Source organism: Phalacrocorax carbo, chromosome 16 (genome assembly GCF_963921805.1).
Source record: "Phalacrocorax carbo chromosome 16, bPhaCar2.1, whole genome shotgun sequence".
NCBI classification, from domain to species: Eukaryota; Metazoa; Chordata; class Aves; order Suliformes; family Phalacrocoracidae; genus Phalacrocorax; species Phalacrocorax carbo.
The window spans coordinates 10,985,812-11,001,199 of NC_087528.1; the positions used below are offsets into that span (position 1 = coordinate 10,985,812).

General features: G+C 48.9%; 1 long non-coding RNA gene across 9 annotated transcripts in view; it reads left to right on the forward strand.

The window, feature by feature from the left end:
* LOC135315915 (uncharacterized) overlaps positions 1-15,388 on the forward strand; it is an 87,389-nt gene that overhangs the window by 45,246 nt on the left and 26,755 nt on the right. For 7 of the 9 annotated variants that reach the window (XR_010375399.1, XR_010375400.1, XR_010375406.1 and 4 more), the window contains 2 exons: positions 3,126-3,295; positions 3,665-3,744. This is a non-coding gene — a long non-coding RNA (uncharacterized LOC135315915). Of the gene's footprint in view, positions 1-3,125; positions 3,296-3,388; positions 3,506-3,664; positions 3,745-15,388 lie in introns of all 9 variants that reach the window. The other 2 variants (XR_010375401.1, XR_010375405.1) reach the window with 2 other exon arrangements.

Here is a 15,388-nt window from a genome sequence, read left to right on the forward strand (position 1 = left end):
AAACAGTGATGATTTTGTGGAAAAAATGATCATATACTTTCTGTTGAAGTGCTTGTAAAAATCTGATTAAAAATACTATATAGAATTTTGCAATAAAGTATTATCTTTGGTTGAAAAAATGACATTCAAACACATCTGTCTTTACTATCTAAAGCCATACTTAGGAGGTTGACCATCGTTGCCAATTACTGAAGCCGTGTGGATAATGATGTGGTTTTGATGGGGATGTTTTTGCCTGGTAACACAGCTCTGGAGCAGGGCGGCCCCATTGGTGCCTCCTGCTCGACTCACTCCCCCTCTTGTGTATGCAGCCGTGAGAGCAAGCGAGCTCAAAGACAGCTCTCCAATCATTTGAATAAAGGGGGATTTAATGGAGCTATATATGTATTTATAGTAACTTCTGCTGCTTGCCTGTCTCAACAGACTGTCGCTGCGATCTAACAGCAAATCCGATTCCAGGTGCGCTTTTTGGCACAGATGCCAGATGGGTTGGGTGCCCCATTGCTTACTGGGCACAGAGTCCGGTGGCCCTGGTGGGTGCTGGGACAGTCACTGGGCTGAGCTGCCTTGGGCAGGGGTGGGGGGTGCCTGGCGCACGGGTACGGGGTGGCTTGGAAGTTGGACCCTGTGGGTTATCCGGAGGGTCTCTGAGAGGTGATTAAGAATAGCCAGTGTTGGTCCCCAAGGGTCCCCGCCTCTGCTTGGAAAGCTTTGGGGATGGTCAGTTGGAAGGTGATGAGATCCTTCTGCCCATCTGACTAATCTGAAAATAGCCCATGGGAACCAGTTCCCCTTGGAGAAGCTGAAGATCTGTTTCGGCGTGTCAGGTTTGAAAATCCCTGCCCTTGCTGGGGCCATCGGCCTCTGTCTGCCTGACTCACCTCAGTGGTTTTGGGGGCTGTTGCCCATGTGGGCGTCATCCTTCGCCTCGAGAGAGCTCTGCACGGAGCCGAGGCACGGTGCTCTCCTCCTCCAGGGAGACCAGAGGGACCTCACAGCAGAAAGAAACAGAAAGCAGATCCTTGGCCTTTTAAAATTTAGTGCTGAGGGTGGTGAAAGAAGGGGTAATAATTCTCTTGGATTCACTTACTGCCCAACTTTTGGAGACAAGATTACTCACTCTTTCCCTGTGGAGAGGGCAGAAATGAGCATTGGGTGCTCTGACACGGTTTAGGCAATTACCCACCCCGGTCTGGCTGTGTGACACCAGTGAGCATTTTGCAGCTATAGTTACGCAGTTCCTGAGACAGATCCCCTCCTGGTAGGGAGATGGGTGGCAGAAAGCAGCGTGGGCTGGGAGCCGAGCCCTCTGTGCTCAGCAATGACTTTGCCCGCTTTTAACTCATCTCTTCCCTTAGTCCTTTGCACCTACCAACACCCTGCTTTGGTTTCTTTAAAAGCTGTCTGTTTATTATATGTGGGTGAAATCTGGTCATGCTGTACTGTTTATTAGTCCAAAACTGAGGTCAGGCAGGTTGGATTTCTTTCCCGAGTGCTTTTATAATATTTGTGTTAGCTGGGCAGCTAAGTGCTGTCAGATGTAGCGGCAATGGAGCTTGCTGCTGTTGAAATTTTTATGGTTTCATGCATTTTACAGCATCACCTGTCAGACTCCAGCAATCATGATGTCACCTGTAGTGGAATATATAAATTTGAACAGAGGAGGCTGGAGCTAGGGGAGTTCTTCAGTAATCTGGGCTCCTTTCTCCCCTTCTCCTCCAGGGGGGAGGCCGGGAGGTCTTAAGGCATGGCGAAAGAAAAGAGGCAGACCTCTCTTCTCCCCCGGGCTTTGCCCCAGCCGTTCTGCATGATCTGGGCAAAATCGCTGCCTTCATTCCGGCTGTAGTTTCCATACTGCCTCTTTGTTTTGCTGGCTGTGTCTCTGGGGATACGGTCTCCTGTATTCATCCCGAGACATGGGAAAGGCTCGGTTGGCGCAGAGGAGTCCCCAGCGGCTATGCTGTAGTCTGGTACCCCACGTGTGGGGGATGGAGACGTCCGATCTGGCAGCAGAAGCAGGTGCCGTGGGGGCTGGCAGGGAAGGGTGGCTTTACTGGGCAAGCGTTTCAAGCATTTATGAAGGGAGTGATGGGAGGGGACTTGTTCCCTGTGAATAAACAAGGGCTGCACGTCTGGGGTACCCTCTGCCCGGTGCGCTCGTGTCTGTGGGCAGCGCTCATCTCTCTCCTCCGGGGCAGTATTTGGTCTCTGTCCAGTTTTGGTGTCGTTGCAGTTGATTACAGTTGATTGGCAACAACAGCGTGGCCACAGAGAGACTTGGCGAAGGCCCTCAGGGAGCACGATGGCTTGTTGAGGGCAAGTTGGTCAAAGCCTAGCCGAGGCTGGAGCTGCGTGGTTGAGGGCAGGAGGATGCGCTCTGCTCGTGGCATCGGGCACCGGGACGGACGCGACTCTGCGTGTCGCACAGTCGTACCCGCGGATCACCCGTGGTCCACATGCTCCACCGAAAGAGGGGTTCAGAGATGAATGAAAAGATTCGACAACAGGTCAAATAGTGGCTCTGATCTATGTTTTTGGAAGCAGGAAAATGTGTTTTTCCCTGGTTCTTGTTGGTTGGTGTAGTCTTTTCCCTGCAAACACTACCTTAATTAAGTATCAAATGAGCATTAAGATATTCCATGTGGCTTAACATTGCTAAATGAAGACATGTAGCCCTACTGCCGAGCTATAAACCCTCAGTAAAAATGGCTTAAGAACATACTGATCGGGTTTTAAGAGCTCTGTAACTGATATGCATCTTATGGTATCGTTAGGCCTCAATAAATCTGTTTCTAATAATCGCTATTTACTGAGGTTTCGCAACTATGCCAGAGGTACATATCTGTTACCTTGTGGTCCAGCCTCAATAAATGTGTTTTTAATAATCAATTGGTACTTCAATAATAAACAATAATTGCTTTATTAAATATGAATTTGAACATGTTCTGCATTTCAGTCATACTGAAGTCACCGTCTTTTTTTTCCTTTTTTAACTCTGAAGGAGCTTTCACTGACCAGCTATTGGCACTAGCGTGCACCAAACGTTACTGTTCCTTATAGAGCATTGCTGACTTCGCCTGATTTATAACTCATGACAATATTTCAGTGCTTTGTTTCTACCCTAGCCTAAGCCAGTCTATCAGTTGCTTCCAAGCAATCTTCCTGCAAGAAATGCTACAGTTCCTCTTATGGATCATTAACTGGAAATGAACTTGAGACCTTCGGATGTAAACACACTGCCTGCTGCCGTACACCTAGCAGATCAACACTTTAGTTGACAATGCAAGTAATAATGGTATGGGACCCTAATCTTTTACAGAAAAAGCAGTAATTGAAGAGGGAAGTTGATTTCTTGCAGTGCCATTGGGAAAGCTTTATTGTTTTCCAGGGCCCGCATCTCAGACTACGTCTTCACAGCCAGGTGTTCCCGTGGCACGAACATCCCAGCTCGTCTGCCACCGACTGCCCTCCCGGGCCGCTTCCAGTGCTGCGGCATCGCTGCGGCGTGAGTGCTCGGCTGGTCTGGGGAGAGGGCTGGAAGGCACGGCCCTGCGCCCTGCTGCTCCCTGCACGGGGCGCTCTGCGGAGAAAGGGGCTTTTGGCCTTGAAGTACGAGGAGGTTTGTCTCCTTCCCCTCTGTGTCTAAAGCAAGTTTTCTTCCCAGGGCTGGTTCAGGATTCTGCTGAGCGTGGTCGAGCGTGGCGATGGATCCCTGGAGTTCAAGAGGCCAGTCCTGGACAGGAGGTGAGGAACACAAGCAATACCCATGATTCATATCACTCCATCCAAATACCCCGTTGGTTCACCTTAATTCTTAATTCTTCTATAATTTGAGATCTTACAATCATGTGTACCATCATGCTTGGAAGTATTCTGCACTCCCAAGGCCCGGCAACTGGTTGTGCCTGTACCTGCACAGGAGGGAGACGGGCACTGCTCATTCGGCACCTTCCGCTTTCACTTCACTTGAGGAGAGCTTTGAATCCCAGTCCCATCCCCACCTTCTCAAATGACCTTTCAGTGTTGGGTTGGACCACGCTCCTCTCCCCTAGATGGGACTTTCTGCAGGGTGAGTAGTTGTCCCCCACTTTGCCACCCCACACAGCTCGCCCCAGCAGGGCGAGCGGAGGAAGCGTGCTGCAGCTGGTACGCCCCCGCGGATGCCAAACCCCCTTAAGCAATGAGAACCGTATGTGCGCGTCTGCGTTCCTTGCGTATGTCGAATGTCACATTGGATTAAGGCACATCAAGCCATAACGGGTGCAGAGTTCGGTGCCTTCAATTAGTCCAGTCAAAGGCAGGAATTCCCTTCTGCCGGGTGAGTCTGCTCCCATGACAAGAAGATTAGCGGCCTCAGCTTGTGATCGTTAAACTCGGAGTTTTCCATCCCACATTAAGTCATTTGCAATTTTCTGTTCCTCACGCTGGTAGTTTTGAGGGGCTGGTTTCATTCCGAGAGGGCAGGGGTCAAAGCATTTTGGTGAACGGCAGGGAGCCCTGTCCCCGGCGTGTGTTTGAACAAGTCTGCTCCCTCCTGGACTACCTCTGGGCTAGATATTCGTGTGTCTGGACCTACGCAGGGAGCCTAGGAGCGCACGAGGACCTCTCTGGGGAATGCTAGCCCCGAGAGTCATGTCTGCTGGACATCAACTGCCCCATAGTATTGAGAGGTGCAGTGAGGAGCGCACTGAGGAACAGAAGTCCTCCCGTCTGGCAGCACGTGCCAACCCCGAGCTGCTTGGGAGGAGGCATGTATCGCCATCCTTCAGCTGTCTGCAGGAGGGCCGCTTGCTAGTAAAGCAGCTGTTAGGTGCTTGTGTTTGAGCAGACCCATGTTGCTGTTTGTCCCTGCCCCCGAGTGATCCTGTTCAACCGCCGCTCTCTGTCCTCAGGGTTATAAATACCTGTGGGCAATGCTAAGCTCCAGCGCTGTGGGGCCAGAGACCCACCGAGACCCCCTCTGGGCTCCTGATGCCTGCTGCTGTTGCCTGACAGCTAGTACTGGCTGTGGTGAATGCAGATCAAGTCCTGAATACCTCTGATGTGGTCTAAATGGCCTAAAATGTCCATTTCTAGGATGTTACTAAAAAACACCAGAAAGACACGCAGGTTGGGGAATTTCTTCTTATGAACGTTAAGATTTCTTATGCCATTATATGTCACCCCATTACTGTAGTTAATATCAACAGAGGGGAAATATCTTAATTCCCTATTTTGTCTCCTTTTTCTATCCTTTTGGCTTAAGCTAAGCTCTACAGGAGCTTGAGTTTATTGTTTTTTTTGTCAGAGCTGTAGAAATGCTGTTGTGTCTGACTGCTTGTCCATTTTCTCAGCTGAGTACAATATTCCTCCCTTGACTCGCTGATATCCTGAGATTTTCTCTTGTCACAGCAAAACTATTAAACTTTTGACTTAAATGGATCTTTACTTCGGTAACTTAATGCTGCCTTCTCTGAAAAACAAGTCCTGTGCTTGCAAGGAACCCTACACTATCTCATGGGTCTACATGGCAGCGGGTCAGAGGTCTGGTTGGCAAAGCGTATTCCTGACAGCGGTAAATAAGAATAAGTTGTTCAGAAGTATACTAAATACTGGGGAAACATGTGATAACTAAAGATGCGTGGGTTATTGTTGGCTTAACTGCAGCAAACCGAGATGCCTGGGTAGAATTCTGTATCGGAGATACAAAGATCACTTGATAGATCAGAAGTCTTAAAATTTAAGAAATCCTTGGAGTTTTGGGACCAGGATCTCAGCTGACTGAAGCATAAATCACTGAGACCAGTAAGATCTTTCGCAAAGCCATGCAGGTGAGATGACCACAGGCGGCACCTCTCTGTGAAGTCGCAGAAGGCAAAATGCTAGGGTTGGTTCTGTGCCAGTGCTGAGTGATGCTGCGGGTTGGTGTTTCTTCAACCTCATTTTGGTTATTTTGGGGCAGTTCATACCCCAAACCCCAGGTTCTCAAACTGGGGGCTCTCACGTGCCCCTGGGGCCCTGTAGCTGCAGGCAGGGAGGGGATACGAACACGGCCATGACTGACGCTTCCTGCCTGCAAAGGCGGCTCCATCTGCAATAGCCAGGATCCAAGATTTAAGGTCAGGCAGGATGAATCATTTTCGGAGGCTGGCAGGTTTCCAAGTCACCCCTCCTCTGGATATTACCCTTTATGAAGACCACTGTGGTATGCTGGGTCCTTTGGTTGGAACAGTATTTTCCTAGCAAATTACTCCGTGGTGCACCTGGGATGCAGTGATTTATGAGATGGATTTGCGTGAAGGATATACGCTGCATATATAAGGGGAAATCGTACACGGGCTGTTTCGCTGCGAGCTGGAAGGGGCTGTGCTGGCCGGGGAGGAGAGGCGAGCGAGGCGGTGAAATCCTGCTCGAGCCATCCGGCCATCGCCAGTGGCCCAGTGTTTAGTCAGGTGCAGCCCAGCTCGTGCACATAACCCTCATGTTATCTTACCTTAAATAAAACTTTCTTGGGACGTGTCGGAAAGAAAGGCCTCGGCTCACACACCATGAAAGGGAAGTTTATTTAGGTAATTACCAATGAGGCAGTGGGTGCTTCCTGAGAATTAATGACTGGTCAGCTTGATGGCCTTTGCACGATCCTCAGGAAACGTCCCGAGTTGACAGCCCGACGGCACGTCGGGGTGTGATAGGTGGGTGACGCTTCTTTTGGTGACTCTCGGGAGAGCAGCTCAGCAGAACGGAGCAGCGGAGATTCTTGCACAGCCTTGGGGGAATTCCTTGGCTCATTTAATTGCAGTGACTTTGAGCTGACTTCCCGAAAGGTCTTTGGAAAGCTCAGCTTTAATATCCTCTGCCCTGGTCAGAGGGAGGTAGCCTTGGTTCTCCCAAAGCCCCTGAACTCTAGGGGACCTGCACTGGTTTACTCAAGCAGAGGATTTGGCTTGCTTGTTCTGAGACTGATCTTGTTTGGCTTCCACAGCTCGTTATTGCTTCTCAAGCATTCTCATAGAGGTTGCTTGGTTTTGTTCCTTTTCCTTTTTCCGACCTGTATGAAAAACCACTGAGCTTTCTAGTACTCTAATTGACATAATTAATAATGATACCTTTAAATTATTCTATTAAGCCTTTCTAAAATGTTTTCCTGACTATCATCATCTGTGCTAATTGCCTTTCTTCAGTGTCCTGAGGAAACTTGCATTTTCAAGAAGTTATGCCAAGGAAGGACAGGGGAGTTGGCCTTTACTATCCAGTGGAGAAGATAGGCAATTTTGATGGGCCTTCTTGTGCCCAGAATGGGGAGGTTAAGGCCCCAGAACACCAGTAACTGACCAAGTCAGGAAACATCTGGCCTGACATGGGGAGGTTGGAGCCAGCTCCTGCAAAGGGGGGTGCAGGTCAGCCCCTGCCTCACATTTGCTCGTAAAGGGGCCAAATGGAGTGGAAGGTAATGGAGGATTTCCTATGTAATTGCACTGTGCTGTGCGTCCGTCATGCAGAGGGATCTTGGAGCCCCCACTGACCGGGCTGGGGTATGGCACAGGCACGTTGGAAGGGAGCGAGGTGGTTTGGGCTTGGGCCAGGTGACCCTGCGGGTGTGGGTGGAGGAGCACTGGTGGATGCAGGGCAGGCGAGCGGGAGCACGGGAACGGCGTGGGGTGCTGTGGGCTTCCTTCTTAGCCGAGATGGAGCAGGAGAATTTGGAGAAGTCCTTTCCTGTATCCCCCAGAGCTGTGTGAATCCCTGTTCATCAGTCTACACATGCAGTGGCTCTTCCAGCTGCTTGTCCAGTGGCTTAGGAACCTCTTGCTCCTGTATCCCTCTGATCTGTCACAAGAAATGGCAAGTTATTGTGGGCTTTTTAGACCATCAAAAAGGCATCCACTGTTCCTCCCCTCTCCCATGCTGCTTGAGGCTGAGTGGCCTGCCACCAGCTGGGTTAGTGATGGCGGTGTCAAGAAATGGCTGAGATGGGGTGCCAATAGCCATGAGCTTGGGCGGAGGGAGGGTTGCACTTGGTTTAAGGTCTGTCTCAGCCTTGTCTCCTTGGCAATATTCCTCAAGGACACCAGTGCTATTCAGGAGTCATCTCCAGAGACTTTGTCAAGAGCTCTGGTTTCTAGAAAGTCCAGGGGGCCAGACCCAGACACCTGGGATGAGGTGGCACACAGAGAGGCAGGTGGGACATGTTCTGGGCAGGCAGAGCTGGGAAAGGTTTGCTGGTGGAGCCCAGCTTATGTTTCACTAGCAGGTGATTGAAACCAAGGCATTTCTGTGATACTTTTAGCTTTTGAAAAAATGATCATTTTCTGATGAACTGAAATGAAATTTTTCAGCTAACTCTCAACCCAGGCTTTGATTTCAGCTAGACCCTTTCTTCTCAGTCTGTTGGTCCTCTTGGTTTTGCCCAGCCAGCAGCCTGCAGGGTGCCGAGCGCTGGAGCTGAGGAATTGTTAGCGATCAGGGTGCCCTAAATGCCAACAGCAGATGCAATAAAGGACTGTTCCTTTCCACTTGAAATGCCTGTTGCATTTGCCAGGCAGCCAACACTGTAAATTCATTCTGACTATTTAAAAAGACCTTTAAAGCTTTTGAATGGTTTCTGGCTCATTCTGTAGCAATAAAACCATAGTGCCTGAGAGCCAGACGTTCAGGACCTTACCGAGTAACTAAATACAAGATACTTGGAAGGACTGTTGAGTGCTTAGGAACAAGATAATTATACTGGCCCTTACACCGCTGTTGGCAAGCTCATAATCACTGTCCTGGGCTCTGTCTAGTGACATTTGGGGTTACTGTGAAAGAAAGAAATAGGGTAGGAGTTCACAAAATGAGAATCCCACCTGCTGTGGGGTGGTGGAACAACTGTTCGAAGAAAACAGGCAAAGCAGGCAAGCGAGGTGGTGACTTTCCCTTCTCATCCTGCTCACAGAGCTAGGAGATCAAATGTTGCTTGTCTTGTCTGGTTTTGTAAGGATAGATTTCATCTTGCCCCTTCAGATGACTCTTCTCAAAGAGGCACCACAGAACTACCCCTTTTCTCTCCTGCCACGGTTAGGGTGGGAGCGGGTTTGCTTCCCGCTCTTCCTGCAACAGCTATGCAGGTCTGCAGGTGTCAAGCCCCCCTGTAAGGGGAATGCGTCCCCTCGGAAGGGGAAGTACCGTGTGTGTGCTATGGTGATGATGTTTTCTCTCAACATCTGCTCTTCTTTGGAGTGGAGACAAGGTAATGAGCTAGGTGGACCTTTGGTGTGACGGTTTGGTCATCCTTCCGATCTTTGGTTGGGTGGAAATGGTGGATATTGGCTCTCACCCTGGAACAGGAGAGATATTTGAGCACTCATGTTACTTTGAGCGGAAGCTGTGGCTACCCAGCAGGGTTGGGCCATCAAGGTGAGTTGCTGCAGGTCCCAAGAAATCCACAGGCTTGATCTGGTGCTGCTTGGAACCAGCGCCCTATGCAAGGGAAGGGCCATCGGCCCAGGCCACCACAATACTTATTGAAGCTTGTTTTCTTACCTTTGTGATAACGCCTGGCCTCCACATTTCCATTGCACACAGGAACCCATGACAGTTTGGGCTGCCTCCTTCTTGGTTCTCTTGACCTGGGAATGGTGCTTACTCCCTGAGGAGTCCAACCGCGAGACCCTGAAGAAAGCAGTGCTCAGCAGCTTTAGTTAGAGACTGCAAGGCTCAGCTTAGGCTCCCAGTCCACGGCATGGTTCTGCCTTTCTCTGGCACCCACTGTCACGGGAGCCCTGGGGACAGGCTGGTGGTCACAGAGGCCATCAAAGTGGCTGGCTGGAAGGTGAGTTTCTTCCAAGTGACTGAGCACACAGTGCACATGAATGCCGTGGTACCCAGTTTGCCAGATGGCACCCTGGCATCCGATCAGGGCTTTTCCATGCAACGGGGAAGGATGTAGTTGAGAAGGCTGATAAATTGTCTGTGAAGATTTGTCTGGTACCATTTTGGTCTTCTGGGAACGAGGACCTCATTGCAGATCAAATGTCTGATCTTTTGCTGGCATAAATCAGCATAACTCTACCAACGTTAAGGGAGTTGTGCTGATTTACACCAGCTGAATTTATACCATAAAAAATCATTAATTTGCTCTGTCTCTTCTCCATTTTTCTCTTCTCCTTGGATTAGAAACGAAGTCTATAAAGCTAATATGGTCCCTGCAGCAGCATAACTTCCACAGAGTGTTTGCTTGAAGAGGTTAAAAGCCCTATAAACTGCTTTACATTCTCTAATAATAGAATGCAGATGCAAAGGGGAAGGATTTGATGGTCAATTAATGCAGAAACTGTCCAGTGCTTTGCATAGATCCTACTCCCTGGCTTTGAAATACAATGCCCAATTAAAACCTTACCCAGAACTATACTGAGATTAAAAAAGTAATAATAATCTGCAGCACTCTGGGTAGCATGCTGCACTTTTCAGGGTGCCTCTGAGCTGTTCGACATAAACTCTTGGATAAGATTTGTCTGGGTGTTTCCAATTGCAACTGCTTCTGGAGAAAAGCTGTGAAGTAGCATTCAGCTAGCGAAGCTGGAGCGAGGGTTATTTTACGGAGGAAAAGAGGGGGGGTGGTAAGGAAAGCACTGAGAATCCCTTGTGCATTCTTCTGAAAGGAAAAGAAAATGTTAGTTACTGTAAATGTTCTGCCCTTCGGCTGGGTTATCCTGCGGCCTCGCTGCTGCGCTGGGCCAGGCGGTGCCCGCAGAGCGGCTCTGGGGATGGGATCGGCTGACACAGCTTCAGCATATTCCAGTAACTTGTACTGCAGTTGGGTTGGGTATCACTTGCTCCAGCTGTTAGGGGCAGATGGTATTGACGACCTGTCAGGACGTCTCTGCATGCGATGGTGGCTCCAGAGGAACGGGGTAGTTTATGAGCAGACCTTATTTGGTGGAGCGAGAGAGGTTAGGGCTGCAGTAGCGTGGATGGGATCTGGATTTAATAGTCCAGAGGTGGAATGAATGCCCTTCTCTTTCAGTAGTCCACACCACAAGTAGGAGCGGAAAGGGGAGAAGGCAGTCTTGGCTCTAGAGCCTACCCAATGGCAAAAGACACCAATGTGGAAATGTATCACCTCTTTTAAGGGCCCTAGTGATTTACTTGCTGAACAGAGCAACAGGAAGGTGGAAAACCAGGACGCTCTGCATCTGAGGTACCTGGAGACACTTTCTTCAGGGCTGAGCTTAAGGGCATGGGCTGCCTTAACCGGAGGGACCTTCTTCTGGGCTGCCAGGTTGTCTGGTCTGAGCCTGTTCCTTGGTCAGCTCTTGCTGACTAATGGATCTCGTCCGCATTAATCAGGCAGAAGAGATGGGGATCACATCACCGACCTTAACCACCAAAAACTTGGGTAGCTTATAAAGCTAGTTGTTTGTCTGCTTGTGTGGTCAGTGCTCAGAGACTACCTCTTCAAGGAAAACGAATGCATTTTATAGTAGAGATCCAGGGAAGGCCAGTTCCTTTCTCGTCTCCTTCAATGTGCACAGAGCAAGCTGGCGACTGAGCAGAGCCAGTGGCCTGGGCAGGGATATGTCGTGGTGGCTTCCCCTGGGCCTGAGCAGGAGGCATGGCAAGTCCATCTGCGAGGCATCAAAACCCTGATGGCAGCACAGCATGTCTTGCTATTCTCTCTCTGCTTCCCTTTTTTCTCCTTTTCGTGGTTTGTGAAGAGGACTGGAATATACTTTTTTTTTTTTTAAAGAGTCTCCAGAACAACTAATAGAAAGAATAAATCTGTCACAGATGGCCTAGACCCAGTTTGGGGATGGGGATTCTTCCCGATGGGTCTTCAAGTCTGGTTTAGATGGAAGGTTTTGGTGTGTTTCTGTCTGAGCTCACACCCCTTCTTCTGCCCCTAGTTTTAGTCCCGACAGCGGAAATCTCAGCACAGATTGCCAAGGTCAAGGGGAATTGCCCGAGTTTGGGAAACTTGAACTAAATGAATGGAGCATGATATGAAAGCATAATAGGGCTGATTTTTTTTATTGCAGGAAGGCCTCTCGACACCATTCTGACAGCATAAAGGGTCATTTACATCTATTTTAAGCAATGTAAAAGCTTGATCCTCATTTACACATGTTGAAAAGAAAATATAATATGTACCAAGACTAAGCCCCTTCCTACTGCCAAAGTGATGGAAAGAGACTTTAGTGTAAATAAGGTTCAGGCCTGTTTTCAGTTTCAGTGCCACGAACGTGCCGGTGCAGACGCAGGAAAGATGCCAAATGTATTTATTTTGGCCCGGCAGGGTGTTTCTTCAGTTTTCTGTCTGCAGAAGAAAGTGAATGCATGCCTTCCACAAGAGCCACTGGAAGTGTCACTTCCCCCCTCTCAGGCGGGGACCGAGGACGCCGTCCCAAAGGCCACCGCACAGAGGATGCTCTTGTTGGGCAGGACGCGGGGGACTGGCGGCTGCTGAATGGGCACCTTTGTGGCGAGGGTTGCGAGTTCTCCGTTTCCAGCTGCTAAGCTGCTCCCAAGGACTCTGCAGCAACTTTAAACCAAGCAGAAACCGAGGATGCACAAGCTGACAAACTCTGTTTGTGTCAACTAAAGAAAAGCAGCTCGCTGCCGGCTGCCGGAAATGGGCTCCAGACCTTCTCCTGGGTGGAGGAGACATGGAGTAACTGCTCAAAGATGTGAGTAGTTTCCTAAACAGGATGATGATGACAATTACAGGCTGATAGGGGCTCGGTATTTACATCTCCTTAACTAGTCAGACTTTCAACCCAATCAGAGTCCAGGAGAGCGTTGCTCTTCCTTGAGAACATTGAAGGAGACTGTGATTTATCATGGGGCACAGGGGCAAGTAGCTGATACTCCACAGAGGTTCAATAATACGGACCATCTGCATGCAGATTGTGATGCAGCTTCTCCCCGTCCTTTTTTCTCCACGTAGGACAAGGGGCAGCCTAGATCTGAAGGGAGGTGCAATTTTAAGCAGGGCTGACGTGCCTCTGTGCCAGCGTGGGACGGATTAGAATTAGTTTCTGCTAATTTGCTCCACATGGAGCTTTCAGTTTGAATTCTGTCTCCTGAATTAACAGGCGGACCACCCTCTCAGTATCCTGACTGCTGTATTTCCCATTGTGAGGGAAGAATTTCTCATCCATCCCGCTTTTCTTGTGGTTCAGGCAGTGTCTTTCTTGCTGCTCCAAGGGAAGGGGTATCTGTAGCTGTGTGTATTCAGCCTTCTGGGATGCCTGAGCTGATCCAAACCTGGGCAGTCATTTTGGAAAACAGCGAACCTTGAAGTCAGGTAGTAGGAAGGACACACAGACCAATGATTATTACCTCCTGAACTTTTTTGTTCTCGTCTGAATCCCAGATTGTTCCTGTTCAGGAGACAGTTCTTGGTAGTCTTGCTGCTGCTCTAAGCAGAGAAGCTAAAATAAGTCTTGTCAGAAGAGATCCAGGGGCTCTGATTTCTTGCAAGTACTCATGAAACCAACTGTGTTTGCAGAATGGCATAAAAACACAAGTGCAGAAGGTCCTGTGGCACCTAGAAGAAGATCCTTCTCCTGCTAATGAAGACCACAGCTTCTCCAGCTGGGCCAGGCCCAAAGGGCAGAAAAAGCTAAAGGCTGAAGCATAGGCTTGGTTAATTTGGCTGAGGGTGATGCACCGGCACAGCAGAAACACCAAAGCTTCGTAGTGAGACATGAAAGATACCTGCTCAGCCCATGAACGGATGGGGCCCATCTGCCACCCCGCGCACAGGTTGCGCAGGGTGTATTTTGTGGGGTTTCAGTTAGTCCAAGGAAAATGCCCTAAGTGAGGTGGTTCCTTCAGGAGTCCATTCAACCAGGCTTGCAGGCCGGAGCTTCTCCCTAAAGTTCAGCCTTCATGTTCCACTTCTCAGGCCCATCCAGCCAAATTATTCATCCCTGTGTCACCTGCTGAAATTTTCTGTTGACCATCACAAGGAAGGGCAAGCCACTGGGCCGGCCTTGGCCAAATCTGGCTTGATTTTTTTCTCAGGATGTATTGACATCGCGTGTGCCTTTGCATGGGTTGTTTCAGTGTCTCTGGTTAGGTTCCTACCTGAAATATGCTATTACTGTAATAACAATCCCTCTCTTAAGAATCACCCAAGCTGCTGTGGACTTAACTATGTAATTTCTCAATGAAGGTCTGGACATTTCCAGTAGCTTCTGAGTCATTAAGAAGCTGTTTACTTGGAGCCATAACTATTCCTGATAACTTATACTGACATTATGGAGCACTTCTAGGAGCCCTGTAGATGCTCAGGTGCCCCCCACAAACCTCAGGTAACACAGCTCTTGAACCAAAGACTTGCTGACCATAACACGAGGCAGAACGAGGCTGAATGTTGAGCAGAGCTGCCCCCTTTGAGCCCCGGCAGTTGGGTACCCCGCGGTGGTGTGAACCCAAAGTATCGCCGCTAAGGGCTGAATTGTGCCCTGAGCCACCCTACCACGTGTGAATGTGGAGCACCTTCACAGGACGTGAGTGAATGAACCCGAATGAATAAAGCTAAAGATACTTTAATAATGTTTTTACATTTGCCTGAGAAACGGTAACATTCCCTTCTGTTTGAACTTTCAGAGGGCTCAATATTTCATCCTTGCTTTTTAAGATTTTTGTTACGTTTTGATCCCTGCCCCAGCGTAAGAGCTAACTTTGTGCTCCTGGATTCTGACTATAATGAATGGTGTTTTGTGTGTTAACTGTAGTGATGTGTTTGCAGGCAAGGACTGGGGAAAGGAGGAGGAACAGAGTTTCTCTGTTTGTGCCGTTCCAAGCCGGTGTGTTGCGGAGTTCTTCCTGGTTATGGTCTACATGAAATCTCACCAATGCATCTGCAGGGGTTTTATAAAAACTGTCCACAAATTTATTATGTCTTTTTAGCCAAGAAAGACTATCTGTAATGGTTCCAACTCAAAAGGATTTATTTTGTCATTCCCAAGCTGGCATAATTCTCTTGGTTATTTCAAAACAGGTGTCTTTACCTACATTTAATTTCTCAAAAGCCTTTTTCACAGCACCCAAATAAAACTAGACAAAGTTGGTGAAATATTTTATTTTATATCTAAGCATCTTTAAAACTTGTTTTTATTTCAAGTGAGGTGAATCGATCTCTGTGTCTTTTTGTGAGGGCAACCTGAAATTATTTACCAGAGAGGCAAAGAAATCATTTATTCACCCAGTTCTGGGGTGTACCTCTTTCCCAGGGCCCAACAGGGAGTCAGTCTAGCCTTCAGCGCTTTTACCTCTCTTTGCCCTTCCTGCTAATTTTTATTGCATACTCTTGAAGTCAGCAAAATAGAGTTTCTCAGTGAGGGAGTATCTGAGCCTGGGTGTTTATTGCGCTTCCATCATGACTGGCAGCAAGCGCTCCCGTACAATGGGTCCAGCACAGAGG